Raw genomic sequence first — 18,297 nt, 5'->3', positions numbered from 1 at the left:
AGAAATGCCCAGAGCCTGGACCCGATAGCTCAGCCTGGAAGAGGTGGGATAGGAGCAGCATCCAGCCCCCACAGCCTTGCAAGACAGGGGTGGGTCTTTGGACTCAGGAGAAGATCCAAGATGCAAAATGTTTAACTCTGTACTGTCCCCGACCTGTGCCAGCCAGTTCAGCCCATGTCTGAGCAGCCCTGGAGGGCTGAAGGGTTTGGAGACACATCCCCACTGGGATGCACCCCTGATTTAGCAAGAAGAGAGTACAGCTATGTGGAATTTAGATGTTCTGTGACACACACACGCCCATGGCCAGGAAATGGGCCCCCAGAGCAGACAGGAGGCAGAGATGGCACAGAGGTACAGGGACAGCCCCACGTTGTAAGGCAGACAGGGTGCTCTGCACCCTCCGTTCCCCTGGCTCAAGGTCTCCTTCACACGCCCTCTGCTCCAAGGACTGCTTCACCCTCCTGTTCCCTTGCTACAGAAGGGGAACCAAAACCCTGGGAAGGTGGCCACCAGGCTGGAAAGCTGGGAGGGAGCCAGCTGAGCAGCCCCACGCTGGGAACCACCCCTGGTGCCATTTGGGCACTGTCCCAGCCCTACACCAAGGGCGCAGGATCTCCCAGAGGGCTGACAGAGGCCAGCAGGAGGAATCCCATGGATTGGAGAAGGAGGCCGACCTCATTAAAGCCATGGAAATCCCCTTCCACATTCCCGGCTGCGGTGTTTCCTCTCTTGCGAGAGCGTGAGGCGGTGGCAGGCAGGGAGAGGCACTTTGGGGAACATGTTTACAGAACTCCTGCCAAACCACAGGAAGTCCCAGCTCCTGGAGATGAAGAACGGGTGGAGGAGGAGGCAGATGTGGCCAAGGCTCTGTCAGCTCCTCTCCACTGCCACTGGCAAACAAAAGCCAGAGCACAGCAGCGCTGTTGTGCCTGGCCATGTGGGATGCAGGAGGGCCTGGAGTCTTCTCCCTTTGCTGTTTTATCTCAGAGCAGCCAGCAAGTGAAGTCCTCCAGCAAAGAGGGATAAAAACACCCGGGAGATAGGTAATTTTTCTGCACACATCTGCACCACTGTGCTTCTGACTGTGACAACAGAGAACCGACTTAGACATGGGATCCAACAGCTCACCATGCAGAAAGCTGACACTCAGTTGTATTAAAGTTTTCTTATGATTTCTAAACAGGATTCATCTGCTGCACCCTTTTCACCCACCCAAGGAATGCTACCTTGTGGAGTTCTCCTGGCTTCTCCCTGAAGGGCTGGCAGCAGAGCTGTCCAAGCATACAAAAAATCTAGAGGAAAGTATTCCTTCCCATGGCATGAGAGCTTGAACCACATGATTTTGAATGGTCCTGATATGAACAGGCAGATTTGAGGTAAGCCAGTTTGAAAATCTCAAGACTGTTTATTACAACCAAAACAACTGAAGACAGGGCCTCAGGATAAGCCCTCAATGACAAGCCACAGCACAGAATGCTTCCAGGGATAGACAGACCACTGGAAAGACCTGGATGCTTGGCACCCAGGGGTTTTTAAAGTTTCTTACTGGGGCAGGATTGGTGCATTCTTGATCCGGTGGATGATTGGTTCTTTTTTTGGTCCCTGATTGGTCCATAGCGTGGTGCATTCCTGACCAATCATTCTGGAAACTCGAGGCACCATGGGCTGGTTGGTTCTCCCAGTCACAGGTGGAGCTGGTGACATCACTCATTGACACAACCCTTCACCCTTCCCTGGATTGACAGCTACACACAGAACTAACACTACATATAACTTCATAACTTATTATATTAATTACAACAATTCATTACAGCACCACAACTCATTACACTAACAATTCATTCATTACAGTACAACAATTCATTACACTAACAATTCATTTAAAACAATTAACTATTATTAACCCCGCCCACTAAAATTAATTTATTTATAACAATCCCTTCCGGCCCAAACCATTCTACGATTTTACGAATCTGCTGCCTCTGCCACTCACAGCTGTGACATTCCCCTTGTCCAGTGAGGCTATCAGAGGTTTGGGCAACAGCTTGAAGATGCTCCTCCTTGATCAGAAGGCCCCTACAAATACATCCTAGAATGACAATGACCTCTTGAGACTGGGCACCACCTCCTCTGCTGACACCAGCTGAGCAGGATTTGGGCAGCAGGTCCACAATTCAGTACATGTTTTACATTCCTTTTCATTTCATTATGGACCACAGCCTTACAGCAGTCAAGGATGTTTCTTCATCTCACACGATCTCACACTCCTGGTGGCTTTGGCTGCATCCTTGGGGAAGACCTGGCACTTATAATGGGTTTACTTGAAGGTGGGTAGGTTTAGATTAGATATTGGGAAGAAATTCTTTACTGTGAGGATGGTGAAACACTGGAACAGGTTTGCCCAGAGAAGCTGTGGCTGCTCTATCCCAGGAAGTGTTCAAGGCCAGAATGGATGGGGCTTGGAGCAACCTGGGGTAGTGGAACGTGTCCCTGCCCATGGGAGGGGGTTGGAATGAGATGATTTTTAATGAGCCTTCTAACCCAAACTATTCTGGGATTCTATGATAGGTATCTACAGAGAAGCTTTACCCACCATTCCCCAGAGTACTCAGCACAGCCCTGTCCTCACCATTTCACTTGTTTAATGAGGACAGACACTCCACACCCTGATTTATCTATTGACATCTGCAGGGGTACAGACAGACAGAAAAACAAACTACCTACCAAAACATTGCCTCATATTGTTCAAGCCAGTCAGAACTGCAAATTAATTCATAACAGACTGAATTTAAGACCTGAAGAAAAATACAAGTTCATTTATTGGACATGCTATTTAAAAATGAATAATATAGTTCTTGTTTAAAGGCCACTAAAGAGACAGATTTAATAAAAGAAAAGAGCAAAGTTTCCAAGAGGTTTCATCTCACAGTGAATTTCATATTGAACATAGTCGGGAAGAGAAGTTATTGTAGTCTATATAATTAGTCCTTCCCTCCACCCCTGTTTGGCAATCACTTTATCAAATTACAGATGTCCAGACTGGATTAAGTGTTGCTGAAATACCTTGCAGTCAAAATCTTTGTGCAGTGTTCATTATCATTAATTAAGTGTATGTGATCCTAGTTCCCAGAAGAATGTCCTTTTCTGTTAGCTGAGCTATATTTAAACTCAGGAGAATTCAGCATACATTTTTAATAGAAATTCAACAGACAGTATTGACATTTCTTTTTGGTTTACAGCAGCCTTTTTACATCACAAAAACCATCACAATGACCCAGCTTCTTCTCCTGTTCAGCTAAAAACCCCAGTTCTTTAAACCTTTCCTCCTAAGACAAATTTATGAGATCTTTCTATCACCCTATTATAGACTTAGATCCAGAAAAGCCTTGCCCTACTTCTAAGAAGTAAACTCTGAGTTTACTACTAAGTGATATGCTTGTTTACACCTCCCAGTACGCTCTTTACTCTCTCCAGAGGGTGGATTTCCTGACTCACAGTGCCTCTAACCCATTGCCCAAACTGGTTGCTCCCCATCCTGTCTTTGTGCAGCTGAATGTTGCTCCTGCTTTATTCCACCCCACGTGCCTCCCAACTGAATCTCACTCTACTTTGGAAAGGCCATTATTCCACAAAATGAGGGTCCCCCTTCTTCCCAATCTCATGCTACAGTGCTGTTCTCAGATCTTCCTGACTCTGCATGTCCAGCAGATTGAATAATCCTCCTCTGGGTTCATCCACCCACCCTGCAGACCCATGTTCACTACCACCATCCCTCTCAGAAGTCCTGTTAAAAAGCATCTGAGTTGTGCTTCAGCTGTTTTAGAAGATTACTGATGAAAGCCCTGCTGGAGCCGAGGCAGCTACTGCATCTCTCCAAAACAGCTCCTGCAAATGGAATTTGATTGATCCAAAAGTTTTCTCTTGACCAGTCCCTAATGGCTGATATTAATTTCCTTAATTACCTGTCATGTGTTTGTAAAATGGCCATTTAATTACCTGTCCTTCACTTATGTTTTGTAAGATATGTGTTTCCTACTCTGTTGACTCTCCCACTTTACTGTACAGGTACTGAACATCCAGTATTGCTCTGCCTCATCATCCCTGATCCTCAGCATGAAACAGCCCTTTATGGGTCACTAAGGGGAGAAAAGGCCCTCCAAAACATATCTGCTAAACATTCCCAGTGCCTTCAGTGACTGTTTGGGTGCCATTCCTAATATTAGTCCATTTGATCCTAAAATAACACTTTAAGTACACATCACCAGCTTCACCACAGGTCTGCAGAGCTTTGGCTCTGGTTCATAACATTGTGGAGACTAAATGTTTCCATCCGTGGGTTAAAAAAATGCTGGTGATGTTTATCTGTTCCAAGGAACACCTGTGAAATGGATTCGCACATTGAAACAACTTGCGTTCACCTCGTTGGAGAAATGAGAACCCAGGATTTCTTCAGTGCTCCCAGCCAAGCCCATACCCCTGTCCTGCTGGGAAGGAAAATATTCCCATGAAGGCTGGGCTAAGAAGCAAGGAGAAAGTCCACATTCAATGAAGAATTTTCTCCCCCAGCAGCATCCCAAAGGGTTTTTGTGTAGAAGCTTGTTCGTACCTGATGATGTGACTGAGACCTGTGCTAAGGTGGCCTCAGGGGACTTTAAAACACATTTGACTGAAGCACCTCCATTAAAAGCTGCTCCCTGGGGTCCTTATACAACCAAGGAAATGGCATAACATCACTCCTGGGGGTCTTTAGGCATCCTCAAGGTAGCAAGCATGAATCCTTGCTATTGGGGATAGGGATTCTCTATCATTTTGGGGCAAGTTGATCACAGATACAACAGGGAAGAATCAGAGTTTGCATTTCTCTCACTGCTCAGCTGAAACCATCTTCAGACTGTTCATCTTTCTTGTGTGAGATAAAATTCATCACAAAGCCAGTCCCTCCTTGCCAGAAGATGGAAATGGTCCAATGTAAATAGGACAAATACACCAGCTAACGCCAGCTCTCTGTCAGTCAGTCAGCCTTCCCTCTGAAATGAAAAGTAAAGCAAGTCCCAGATGTCTCTCCTGCCCTGAGCATGGCTTTACAATTATAATTTATCCTAAGATTATCTTTGTCCCCAGCAGTGCTGAATTCACCTCTGCTGTGTTTGCTGAGGGATTAATTGCTGCTGCATTGGCTGCACTGCAAAACAAAACCTGGGGATGCAGCAAGCTCCTGATTGCTACCATCATTCAGCAAGGGGTGACAAATTTACAGTCAAATACACAGGAAACACTTTTTGATTTAGCACAGTCTGCAATTAGCCAGCACACACCACTGCTGGGAAGGGAATCAAGGCAAACAAGACCAGGCATCCAAAGGATGTGAGCAAGGACAGGAATTAGGGTAGCACTGGGTAAAGCAGCAATGTCCAGAGCTGACTATCCTGGCTTCAGGAAGCACCAAGGATGAACAGGTGCTTCTTGCTCTTCCCACATCCTAGCATGATGTCTGACAGTGCCTGGACGCAACATCCAAATTATTCCTTGATATCCTCTCCCACACTGTCAGGAGATTGCACTGGCGCCAATTTCTAGGACTCTGCATTCAAAGGAGATGCTCCAGGACTGCCCTTCCATCCCACCTCTTCCCTTGATGGACCACACATCTCACATGGGGAAATGTGAGGAGAGCAGATACCCAGAAGTCTGGCGCTATTGCAGAGCACTGGGCTTGCTTTCCAGATCCAAGTCTCTGGTTCCATCTTGGATATCCTGCCTGAGTGTGAGGAAAGGAGAAACTTCATTTCCAGCAGAAAAATCTCCCACTTGCAGAGGTCACCCACAGCCTCACCATCCTTATCCATGGTGGAAACAAGCAGCAAACACACCACTCCTCACTAAATCTGGGCTGGATCAGAGGAAAACTGAGATCCATGGGATTGCAGGAGGGCCCTGGACATCAGCACTGCTGTCACTCTGCTCTGGTGCTGTGGGACTTCCAGGCACATGGAAATGTGGTGAGAGCTCCGGACCCAGAGGCTCAGATGAAACACCAGAAGCTCCACAGCTCTGAGTGGGACCGGGCTGAAAATCTGTCAAGTTTTCTCATGAGATTTCCTCTCTCCCTCCTGGTTCTGTTTGGACTGGAAACACCATGAGAATAACTTTCCTCCTTGCATTTCAGCAGTTTTGCTTCCGGGCCTGGGCTAAACAAGGAAGTGCAGAGGCGTGGGAACCAAGGGGAGACACAAATACATGGGAGCGCAGGATGAATGGCTCCAAATCCCTGCATTCAACTCGCTGCCTCCATCAGGGGTTCTCCTGCCAGCAGAACTCCTCTGCACGGGCTGACACTTTCAGGTGGAGGTGGTTATCTGTGGTTCAGATCCTTCTCTCCCTTAGGCAGCAAGGCGCTCCCAGGAATAACTCAACTTTTACTGCTGTGAGACAAGAACATTTGGACCAGGATCTTGGTGCTTTTTAAAGACACATCACCCAGCCCACAGCAGAGCACTTGGACACAGAGCCCAAGACCTCTAAACCTTTGTCCTTCTGTGGTAAAAGGGTTTGACTTCTTGATGCACTCATAATCTCAGCACACTGAAAATTGAGTCCATTTCAGGTGTGGAGTACCACAAACCACTTCAGGGAGGCTGACCCATTCCTCCAGGATCCAAACTTCTTCACTAATCCACACCTTCAGCATCCACTGACAAAACAAGTTGTGCCCACAGGAGCAGGTATGGCATGTAGGGGTGAATAATGATCCTATCACCACATACATATTTCAGGATAAAATTCCAGCTTCACCACAGCCTAATGCACCACCCAACATGTGTTTACATCAAACAATCAGTAACTCAAAGCTGCAAAGAATGAGGAAATGGGAAGGAGTTTTTCCCATACCAAGCAACTTGTAATTTAAGGCATTGCTCTTTCTCATAAGTCTCCACCAGATTGGCATGGAAATCTCTTTGGGATTATGTGGATCTTTTCAGCAGTTCAAAGGTTAATTGGAGCTACACCAGCATTATGAGCAAAAAGGAAGGGACAATTTCTAGCAGAAAGGTCATGTATCTACTGAGCACTTCCCTCTGGAGCATTCATCATTATTTAATTATCACTGTACTAACAGCTAGCATGAATTAAAATATTCAGGGTCTATTAGGCTTTGTGGAAGAATAAAACCTTGTGGTTTTTTAAGAACCTCACAACAGGAGATACTGGAACATCCTCCTGGCCCAGCTGGCCCTATCTCTGAGCATTTGGGGAGAACAACTGGATTTACTTAACTCTACAGCTTCCAGGCAGGACTGGCCCAGACCATGGGCAAAGAAGTTCCAGGTGAGTCTCAAGGACCTGCAAACAGCCCTGGCACAAGCCAGGAGAGGACTCAGTGACTAGAGAGACCATTTAAGTAGTCTTAATTTGAACCAGAATAGGTTTACATTAGACACTAGGAAAGAATCTTTAAAGTGAGGGTGGTGAGGCCCTGGCACAGGTTGCCCAGAGAAGTTGTGAATGCCCCATCCCTGGAAGTGTTTCAAGGTCCGGTTGGATGGGAACAGCCTGGGATAGGGGAAAGTGCCCCATCCATCTTGCCATCTTCACTGAACAAGTTACATCTGAATTTGAGCCCCTTAATACCTGTTGCAAAAACCACCTTCCCCTCCTGGCTGGTGCTATCTGGTAGCAGCACCTAGACAGGTTCTGTCCTCTTGTCTGCATCATGTTCCTGCTCTGAACACATCCCCAGAGGCACAAGCACAGCTTCTCCATGTCCTTGGCTCAGACAGAGAAGCACAGCCCTGAGCCATGTCCTCCTCTCCCTGTCAGAAGAAGCAAGAGAGGCAGAAATGCACCCAAGAGACACCCTGTGACTCTGGTCCCTGCCAGCTCTCTCCAATGTGCCCTGCCCAAGGCACTTTTCCCTGTCGCAGTCTGGCACATCTATTTCAAATGCGGAGGATTGCCACATATCACAGGGAACAAGAAACAGATTCCCAACAGGGAAGCAGGGCCCTGGAGCAGAGTGGCATCAATGACATGCCCTTGAGGTTCAGAGAAGGAGGACACAACTGCTTGTTAATCCTGCTTCCCAGCTGGTGATTTCTAGGGATAACCTAGCCAGGGAATTCTAGGGAAAATGTTAAAAGAACTTCTAGCAATGCACTGTGAGAATAAAATCCCCATCGCTGCAGCTCACAGGGAGGCAACACTGCTGGTTGCACAATAAACCATGTGAACCACTGGACACAGATCCAAGGATCAGGAAACAAGCAGCAAAGTCTCCAGCAAAATCACCTCTTTCATTATTTGGTTTTAGGAACCCAGATGTGACCGCCTGTGTTATGGTAGATTACATGGTGGTCTCAAGCCTGCCTTTCAACCCCACTTTTCCTGAGTCCAATATTTTCTCTTGTTCTATTGTGCCTTTTTCACATGTTCACCCCTACCACATTTGCCTCCTTGCCCTTATCCCAGGCCCTCTCCCCAGCTTCCTCAGACACCATGAGCCCTCAGCCTGTTCTTGACCTCTCAGCGTGGCAGTCTTGAGCTCTTCAGACCTTGCCTGTGACTTTATGCTTCAGCACTTTTATTAATTCAGAGATGCCTTGTCTTAGAGGACAGATATGTACCAACCTGGAGGCACGAGGTAAGGCCACATGGTTGCAGCCCCAGAAGACAAAGCACATGCCCTGTGCCCACATAGATGTTAGCTGGCACAGTCCTGCCACTGAGGACCAAGAAATGAATCAACAGCACAGTGCTGCACCTTTACACAGGCAAGGAAAAGAGGCAGAGGTGAAAGTAAGTCACAAAATCAGAGCTGCATTACTCAGCATGGCCAGTTTGTCATTGCAGCACCTGAGTCAGAGGAGTAGAATTCATTCCACTTAAATTTAGACCTCTAAAATGTAGAATCTTATGTCTGGCCACACAGATTCAGCTTCCTTCACAGTCTGATTCATCTGACCTCTCTCAGACACTATTGTAGATTGAATCACACTCTGGTTCTTCCTATTTTTCTGCATTGGCAACAAAGGGAGCCAACGGTGACTGGTTCATCCAAAGCCAGACATCTCAACTCTATATGCCAAAATAAGAGCAAAGGAATCCCACTCAGAGTATTGTCATTTTTCCCTAATTTAAGGGCTTAAAACTTTCAAAGCAGAAGGACAATGACAGCTGAATTTGTGGTGGGGCTTTTCATGCCAACATTCAGAGACTGTTTCCTCCCTGCCAGCTCACTCAGTTTAATTCATGGGAATGTCCAGAAACAGGAACCCCTGGAGCACAGTAAAAAAATGAGCCAGGCTCTGGCATTTCTGTGAGCAACCAGTTCTTAATTATTTGACTAATACAAGCTTTGTGCAGCAACCCCCATGTGCATTGAGCAGTTTGTGGAGGTTTCTTTGTCACCCATGCACAAACCTCCACAAGGATCTAGGGTTTCTGCAGAGGTTTGGGTACAAGAGCACAATGCCAAACTGCAACTTTTCTCAGGAAGAAGAGGAATTTATAAAGAAATTGACCTTAAATGTAATTTGGGTCCAGAAGGATCAGAGCACCAGGAAAGGGGCTAATGCTGATCAAGTAGGAAATATATCATGGGCATGAGGCAAACCCTCCTAAATTCTGGAAAGCTCAGGAGCATGCTGGGAGCAGGTCTGATGGGAAAACCACAGGAATGGGAGTTTCTGCACAGAAGGGACACAACTACCCTGGGAGCAGGCTGCAAAGAAGCTCTCTGAGCCATGACAATGGAGACAAAATTACTCACAAGCCCCTGAACATTGGATACCTGTGGAGATGTGGGCTCTCCCTTCACTAGGAATAAGTCAAATATGGTTAGAAATCAGGATTTTATAATTTCAGCTCCCCAGCCCCACTCAGAAGTATTACTAGTTGAGGGCTCTGAGGCAGAGCAGAGCCAGGAGGGAAGGAAATGTCTTGGGCTGTGCCCAGGGGCTGCACTCAGACCCCACAGGGCTATGACAGGGCCAGGAGGAGAGCACGGGGGAAGGAAGTCTTATGGCAAGGTCGGACAGCAGCTGTCTCCAGGAATTAATCCAGGACCAGCATCCTCCTGGGATGGGCCTTAAGGATCTTGCATTGACTGACTGCCCTTCCTGAGTTCGGGAGGAAATTAATCTCCCACCGTGGGCTCCAGTTTATTTTTACATTGCAAGTTAGCCCAAAGGGAAAAAAAAAGAAAATCATAAAAAATGTTCTATTCCCTAAAAGGAATCACAAATTTCACAGCGACCTAAGGAGATTAGTCAAATCCCTGTGACCGTCAGCAGTTTCACTTAGGTCAAAGCCTGGCATAACTCAACCTCTGTGAGAAGGGAGGAGTGGCATGGACTGCCCAGCTCTGCAGGCTGGCCAGCCTCTCCAAGAGGGCCCTTCAGCAATATCTGGAGGGAAATATCCCTTTTGCAGTCCCACAGCAAACAGTCAGACTGACCCGGAGTGCAAACTGTGAAAGGGAACGTTATCTCTTGCAGATACCACAGTGAGATCTTCCAAGCTGGGAAGCAGGAGGAGGACAAATTTCCCAGGCTGGGAGACATCAAAGGCTGTGTGAAACCTTCCGAAAATGCTCACCCTGAATTTCTCATGCATGGGTGGGCATATGGGATAACTCTCCATAGGGTCAGGGAAATGTAGAAAGTGGAGCAGTTGGGTTCTGATTCGCCTCTTGCTTTGAGGGAGAAAATGAAGAGAATTTAGCTCAAAACCTAAAAATAAATATGCCACCCATAGGTTTGTCTTTGCACAAAAACTGGCCTGAGTTAGGTAATGTAAGGCATTTTTTAGATTAATTAATTTCCATTCCCTACCAAACGTGTCTGTGTTAATGGGCTCACAGAAGCATCAGCCCTTCAAGCTGTGCCTCAGACTTCATCCAGGGGACCAGTAATGTGGTGATGCTGCAGTGCACTCAGTGAGCAAAGAGGTTTTGGAGAAATAAACTGAGAACAAACTTTCAGATTTTGAAGTGTTCAAGACCAGGTTGGATGGGGCATTGAATAACCTAGTCTAGTGGAAGGTGTCCCTGCCCCTGGCAGAGGGGTTTGAGCCAGATAATCTTTAGGAACCCTTGCAGCTCAAATCATTCTATGCTTCAATGATTACTCTATGGAGAAATAGGGCTTTCAGCTCACACTCCACAGCTTTAAAAAAAAATCTGCCTTCTTTTCAGCAAGAGGAAGGGGCCTCTTGATAGAAACCCAACAGAAATTCTACTGCCCTGTTGTGCAAATACAGAATTTGCTTTACATGGTATCAAGGAGCCAAAAAGGATAGGAGTTCCAGTGTTCTTCCTGCACTGCAGAGAGGCAGGAGGCTTATGCAACTGTTTCTTTCTCTCTGATAAAGTTTTTTGTGCAGTTCTTAAAAGAAATAACAACTTTTGCAATTCTTATCTATCCTCCCAGAGACACTTGTTCTCTCTTTGTAGCTTCTCCATCATTTGAACTCTTCCAGTAGTACCAGACCTGATGTTTTCAAAATTACGAGTCAGGAACTAGAAAATCTTTACACTGATTTAGAAACTAAAATATTGAAAACGAAACAAGATAGACCTCAGCTGCAGGGACTTTTGAGTTGCTTCTGGTCTTTGAGCTTCTGAAACCAAGAGTGGGACAGTCCCGTTGCATTTTTTCCAAGTACCATCACACCTGCTCTTCTATCTGCTGCTTCTTTCCTGGTGTTAAGTTCTCTTCAGACCAGAAAATATCTTTCTGTCCTATGAATGTGCAGCATTTAGCACAAGGTGGTCTTCAGGCAGAATGCATCTTCTGGTCATGGGAAAAATGAAGGTGAATTGTTACAATCAGCTGTTTTACCTACCAAATACATAAACCCAGAGTAAACATTTGAGAAGTGAAGCCAGCACCTGGGATAAGGAAGACAGACAGCATCATTGTCCATCACAGCTGGAAGCACCCTCACTCTTCAATACTTGCTCCTGACCCAGTGAGAGGTTTCCTGTGGCGGAAAAGGAACAATAAATAACAGGGAATCATAGAGTTATATAATGGTTTGGGTTGAAAAGGACCATCTCTTTCCAACCCCTGCCATGGACAAGGGACACCTTCCACTAGACCAGATTGTTCAGGGTCCCATCCAAACTTGGCCTTGAACAATTCCAGGGATGGAGCAACCATATCATCATCGCCATCATCATCATCATCATCATCATCATTATCATCATCATCATCATCATCATCATCATCAAAAATATTGCCCATCATTAATACATCAGAATATCCTCTGCTATTCCTCTAACATCAGGGTGACCAAAAGCATGAGTTTGCACTAAGTGGGTTCAGATTAGTCAGAGGTAACATGACCCTTTGCTCCTGATGATTTCACTAACATGACGTTTGTTCTCTTGCTTTTCTCCAGCCTCCACCTCCCTCAAAAAACCTGGAAATGCAGTTTCCCTAACTAGAAACACACATTTCATAGTAACATTTTCCAGACCACTTTGCAAGAGGAAAAGTGAGACAAATTTTTTCAGCACAGTTTTGTAGAAGCTCACAGCTCTTACCTGGCCCTTCCTGTCTGTATTCTGACATATTCCTTCAGTAATCCCCAAGTCCTCTTGGCTTCATCTTTTTGTGGTGTTTATTTCTTTGCCCTTCTTAAATAAACTATTGGCAGTTCCTATGGTAACACGCCTCATTCTTTCTCTTTCCTCCCTAAAAGTCTCTTCCCATTTAACAGGCTTTTTAAAATGCTCTATTTATACTTTCTTTTGTTATCCTGCCCCTGCTCCGTTGCAGTCAGACAAGGGCAGGCACAGAGCAGTGCATGCACTACCCTGTGTTACTAATAATGGCCATCCATAAACAGGAGAGCGAGCCGTGGGGATCAAAGCTGTGACCTTCATCAGGAGATGCTCTGCTTCTTCGAGCAAAAAGAAAGGAAACCTGAGACACGGCTGGCTCGGGAGGGAAGCACTGTTTGCAGGGGCCATCCCCACCCTCCCACTCTCCAGCAATGCACTCAGGGGCTGCAAGCCCCCCAGATCAGCCAGCATGTGAAAAACAGCCTCACTGTCTCTGCAGGCAGCTTCCACCTCCCCTTTCTCCTCAGTGTCAGACATTCATCTACATTACCGGTAATTGGATAAAGAGAAAAATATGAACTGTGCTTCTTTTTGCTTCCCATTCCGTGAAAAGCTCCCCTCCTCTCTGTGCTTTTTCGTTTTAAATCTCAGGGCTATTACCAAGCATCAAGGTTTATGTCCTTAAGATTCATCATATCAATTTAAATGCAGATTACAACTTATTTTAACCCTTAGCTGAAGCAGTAGGTGGATTTTTATGATGACAACTCATTGTTTCTCAGGCATTTCTTCTAATGAAAAACAAAGGGTCTGAAACAGGCCAAGTACAATTTGATTCCTTTCTCCATCGAGAGGTTTCACTTGCACAGTCAGGCTGGTGCCAGAAACCACACATTTTTTGGTCATCTTTAGGGTGTTCCAGGAAACATATTGTCAACAGATCTCAAATTTTCAGTAGGAAAAGCAAGTAGAAGAATGACTCCCTAGCCTTCCCCTTTCTTTCTCCACATAAAGACAGCTTTCATGGCTTCCTTATTGATGAAGAATGACCCCCAAAAGTTGTAAATCCATTTATTCTTTTCTTCCTTGTGATCTCTCCTCCCTGGCCAGCACAAGAAACTGTGATGCCCTTAAAGTGCCACTGCATAAAGGGTTAAGGTATCTCAAACTACAGCCTCAATGAGCAACTCGAAAAAGTGTCCTGTCCCCAGGGCAGGATCAGTGTATGAGAATTTGCTCAGATCATTTAATGTTTGTAACTTGATTTCCTGCCGGAAAGCTTCAGTGGGCGGAGTTTCTGCTGAACCAGACAGAACTAGAGCTATTTCCTTTTCCAGATTGCTTGTGCATGTCCAGTCAAGCTCAACTGAATTAATAGCAATCAGCTTGTTTCCCCCACACACCCCTTCCCATTCACCTTTTGCAGTGCAAATATGGGAAGTGAGTGATAATCTTGCTGTCAGGGCCTCGGGAGATGAGATGGTCCTTCAACCTTGGCCAAGTCCCATTGGTTCTCTGCACCTCTGGCCCACTTCTTGTTAAATGCTAGAGAAAGGATGCTCCAATGAGCCGGCTCCTGCCCTACTGATTTCCTACATGACCTTGGGAAAGTCAATTAACATTTGCCTGCCTCCACCTTCCATGAAATGGAAAGGAAATCATCAGAAGGCTTTGCCACCACCAGTATTAAACCATGGCCCATGAGGACTGAAAGTAGAATTCTTTCCAATTTAAGCTTAAAGACAAATTGCTATTTTATCCTGAATAGTGCAGTTCTGGGTTGGATCACCTGAAGCACTTCTGCAAGGAAAAAACAGCCCTGTTACCCCCCACCATGCTCCCAAGTGCAAATTGATTCATTCATCCCCTATGTTGGCCATCCTAGGAACCATGAGTTTCTTCCATATTCATTACTGAATGCAACCAAACTTCCTGGGAAAGGCCAGATTCTGTTCCAGGTGCTTGCTTTTTTACCAAAGTTTTATGTTTCATCTAAGTAGTCTGAGCTAACCCCCATCAAGGATGCTTTTATCAATACTGAGATCATCTACAGAGAGGTGAATGCAGGACCAGCCAAGTGGGATCCTATGGACCTCACAGAAGAACAAATGGCTGGGGCCAGAGGTCTAACCCATGTACAGCCTTGGGACTCTACTGGTTTGAATGGTGTCAGGTCAATTTATTTGAGGTTCAGTTGGTAATCCAGACACTTTGGTTATTGAGGTGAAGGTGGGCAAGCCCCCTTCCCTCAGTCAATTTTTAGCAGCACCATTCAAAAATCCTCCCCAAAGTAAACAGCAAAGTCACCCCAAACAAAAGAAATGAAGCACTGTGGGTTTTGGTTTTTTTAACTCTTACAAGACCAAAGGGGAAATTCCTCTGAAGCACAGAGAAATTTCTGAGTGTTGTGTTCCTCACCCTTTTCAAATTGCTGTCTCCATACCAGCCTGTGAGTCCCAGTGCTGGATGCCTGGGGCAGCACCCTCTCCCCCCATCCAGATAGTATCATGTCCTTAGGATGTGTCTACACTCCCAGGTGGAGCTGGTTATGAAGAATAGTCCTTTCCTTAAGCCTGGCTAAGTCTGGAGGCCCTGGGCGTGAGACAGAAAGTAGGCACTGCTCCTTATCATGCAAGAATGTCCTGTAATGAGGATAAGGAAGGTGCTTTGAATAGGTATGTGGGGTTGGCTGCAGCAGGGCTCTTGCAGCATGGACTCCTACAAGCCCTGGTTTCCAGTGCCAGATGAAGTGGGGCAACAAGCTGCCCCACACCAACCTCCCTAAACCAATGATCAATTCAGCTTCTTTCACCAAAAAAAAAAAGCACAAAATTTGAGGACAACATCAATGAAAAAAACATCACCAGGACCTAAAACTCAAAATCTTTATCTGCTACTCTTAGTTAATCCTCCTTTCTGATTGCTGGCTCGTGTGCATGGGAATGCAATGTGTATGGTTTCATTTTCTTAATTGCAATCATCCTGCAGACCATCTTCAGGCACGCTGGGGACCACCAGTAGTGCAGGGACCGCATGTGAAGAAGCCCTGCCCTGGGAGACCCATCTTGCCTTCCCTGATGTGGTTAAAATGCCATTCCAGATTGTGGTGCTTGAAAGGATTTAATGATGTTCTCAGCCCAGACAAGAGCCCTGGACTATGCCCTGTGCCTGAGAAAGCAGGAATGAGCCTCAGCTGTGTAGGAGGGCAGCTGTAAGAAACCAGGATATCTGCAGCAGTGGTAGAGTTCCCTTCATAGCCTACCCCATCTCTTTCACATGCAAGTGTAGCCTTGGAGTCTCTGGACCTTGCTTTTTCTGTTCTTAAGCTTCACTGGCTATTAATACCTGGGGAATCTGTGAAGTAGGCAAACAAGGTTTTGATGAGTGTGGGAAAAAAAAGGCATTACCACGTATGAGTGAACTTCAGTTTCGCTCATGTGCTGAATTAGTCAGTACCTTCAAGTGAATTTCAAGTGCTGGTCTAGCTATTGAATGACTCTTCTTGAAGAGCTAAGTGCTCCATTTTTAGCCTCTACTGGAGGAAAACTAAATTGAAAAAATAATATTTGAATCAGAACTATTGCAAAGGCTTTGGGGTTGGGCTTTTTGGTGTGTTGTTTTGGGGTGGGTTTTTTTTGGTTTTTTTTTTTGTTTGTTTGTTTTGTTTTTTTGGTTTTTTGCATTTTTCAACATTTTTTATCTCTCCCAGAAAGAAAAAGTAACTAGTACTCAACACACAGCAGTTGCTGGCTGGAGAAATCCAGGTTGCTTGTCATGCCCATGAATGTGATGTCTGAGTCAGGAAACCTCACTGAGATGTTGCAGCCCCAGAGGAATATGATGTGATAATGGCATCACCATAGGTCCAGAAATATCTGGTGTAGAGGGTCAAGACACAAGCTCCAGTGGCTGAGAAATTCAGTGGAGGACTTGCTCCATTTGAACATTTAGTGGATGAAAAGGAGGACGAGTGCTGGAACATCAACACTGACATCTCAAGAATTCATGTTTCACTTCCTACCCTGGAGGAGTGGTTCCTCCTGCAACCTTTCCAACCCAGAATTATCACTTCTCTGCTGCTTCCCCCTCTAACACAGTGGCTGTGAGAAGTGCTGTCTGCAGATGGCAAAAAAACAGATTTGTTTTTTTTCCATCAGTTCACTGTTAATGGTGTCCTGGCTTGAAGAAAGTTGAGTTTGGCTGAAATGGAAATGACAGAAGGGGCAGGAAAAGAAAGATTACAGAAATTTAGACAAAGCAGGTGTATGGATTGCATGTCTATCCTTTCTGCAAACACGGAGGCTGCGTGGGCTAGATCCAGGAAAGTGTCCCAGCTGTAATACAAGTACTTTGACAAGCACACATTAAAACATAGCCAGGCTTTCCACTAACACTAAGGCAATCACAGCCCGCTGGGATTAGCATCTGTGCAGAGGTTACAATCCTTCCACATTGCTTTTCAGTGCATTATGCTGAAAAACGTGCTCAAGGATGCTCACGTGCACAGGAGATTGTTGATATTTGTGCTGAAAATCCATTCAAATTCAGAAATTACAGCTAACATGAAGCCTACTTGATCCTCTTAAGGCTGTGACCTGATTGTAGAAACATTTCTCTTTGCTTGTTTTTCTAAAATAAAAGTAAGCAAGGCAGAGGCTTGACTGAAGATGGATTCAGGCTTGCCAGGAGACCTGAAGGTGTTCCTCAGTTGCATTGCCCATCAATTTTTAATGCCTCCATTTTCCCTCCAGTTCACAATGGACAAAAGCTCCCCTAGTCAGGATATTCTCTGATTCTGTGGTGCCCAAGAGCATCAGCCAAACTGGTATGAATTTACACCCCCAGCCAAGAAGCAACACTCCCAGGCACAGCAACCCTTCGGCCTCACCCATGCAAGAGGGATCAAGCTGGGTTTGACAGCACTTCTGAGGGAATGTGGTGGAGCCTCATGCTGCTGACCCTTTATCTTCTGCCAGAGCTGTCAAGCTGAAGTTGTGCTCGAGCACTACAATTTGCCATGTGGCATTTCAGATGGGAAGCAAAAGAATGGCTTTGCCAACCACAGCACTCAGGTTCTTCACTAAATAAAAACCAGATTCCTGACATTTGCTGTGTCTGAGAGAAAGGCGGGTCTGTCATTTTCACAAACAATAAAGGATGCAGAAAAACAAACTTATTCCCTAAGAGCCAAGTGCAGTTCCCCATCATGCCTGGGAATCCCCGTGGAAGGGAAATGCTGTTCTAACAAGAAAATATTTGACCAAAAATACCCAACCAAATGAAGCAACTGCAACATTTTTCTTTGTATTTTTTTGTTTGTTTGTTTCAGTTCTCAGGTTGTTTTGGGTTTTAAAGAAAGCAGCCACAGGGCAGACTTCTCCATAAGTCCCACCAACACCAGTGTTAGCAGAGGGACCTCTGCCCTCCAGAGCTTTCCCCAGGCTTTGCCAGACTAATTTTAGCACCACCAAAAGTCACGCTCTGAGTTTTCATTAAAAAAACGTTGATGTGAAAAACAGATAATTTTCTCACTTTGAAAAAGTAGCAGGGAGTCAGACAGCAGAACCTAAATGCCAATAGCAAGGGAAGTGACAGGTTTTTTTCTGTTCTCAGCAGACTTCATTGCAAGGTGTGAATTTGCTGATGCCTAACCAAGGTTAAACTTATGCTCTGCGTTGAAAGGAGAAGGAGAAGGAGAGAATGAAAATCCCTTTCATCCAGCAGTGCATTTC

General features: G+C 45.7%; 1 long non-coding RNA gene across 1 annotated transcript; it reads right to left on the bottom strand.

The window, feature by feature from the left end:
• Positions 1–1,385: 1,385 nt before the first annotated feature.
• On the bottom strand, positions 1,386–15,261 carry LOC110480155 (uncharacterized). The gene is made up of 3 exons (XR_002467061.4): positions 12,545–15,261; positions 11,888–11,979; positions 1,386–11,789 (listed from the first exon to the last, which is right to left on the bottom strand). It is a non-coding gene; the product is annotated as an uncharacterized LOC110480155 (long non-coding RNA).
• Between the last annotated feature and the right edge of the window lie 3,036 nt (positions 15,262–18,297).

The sequence above is a fragment of the Lonchura striata genome, chromosome 2 (assembly GCF_050655825.1).
Source record: "Lonchura striata isolate lonStrDom1 chromosome 2, ASM5065582v1, whole genome shotgun sequence".
NCBI classification, from domain to species: Eukaryota; Metazoa; Chordata; class Aves; order Passeriformes; family Estrildidae; genus Lonchura; species Lonchura striata.
The sequence above is the reverse complement of the archived record's forward strand: the minus strand, read 5'-3'. Positions and strand labels throughout refer to the sequence as shown.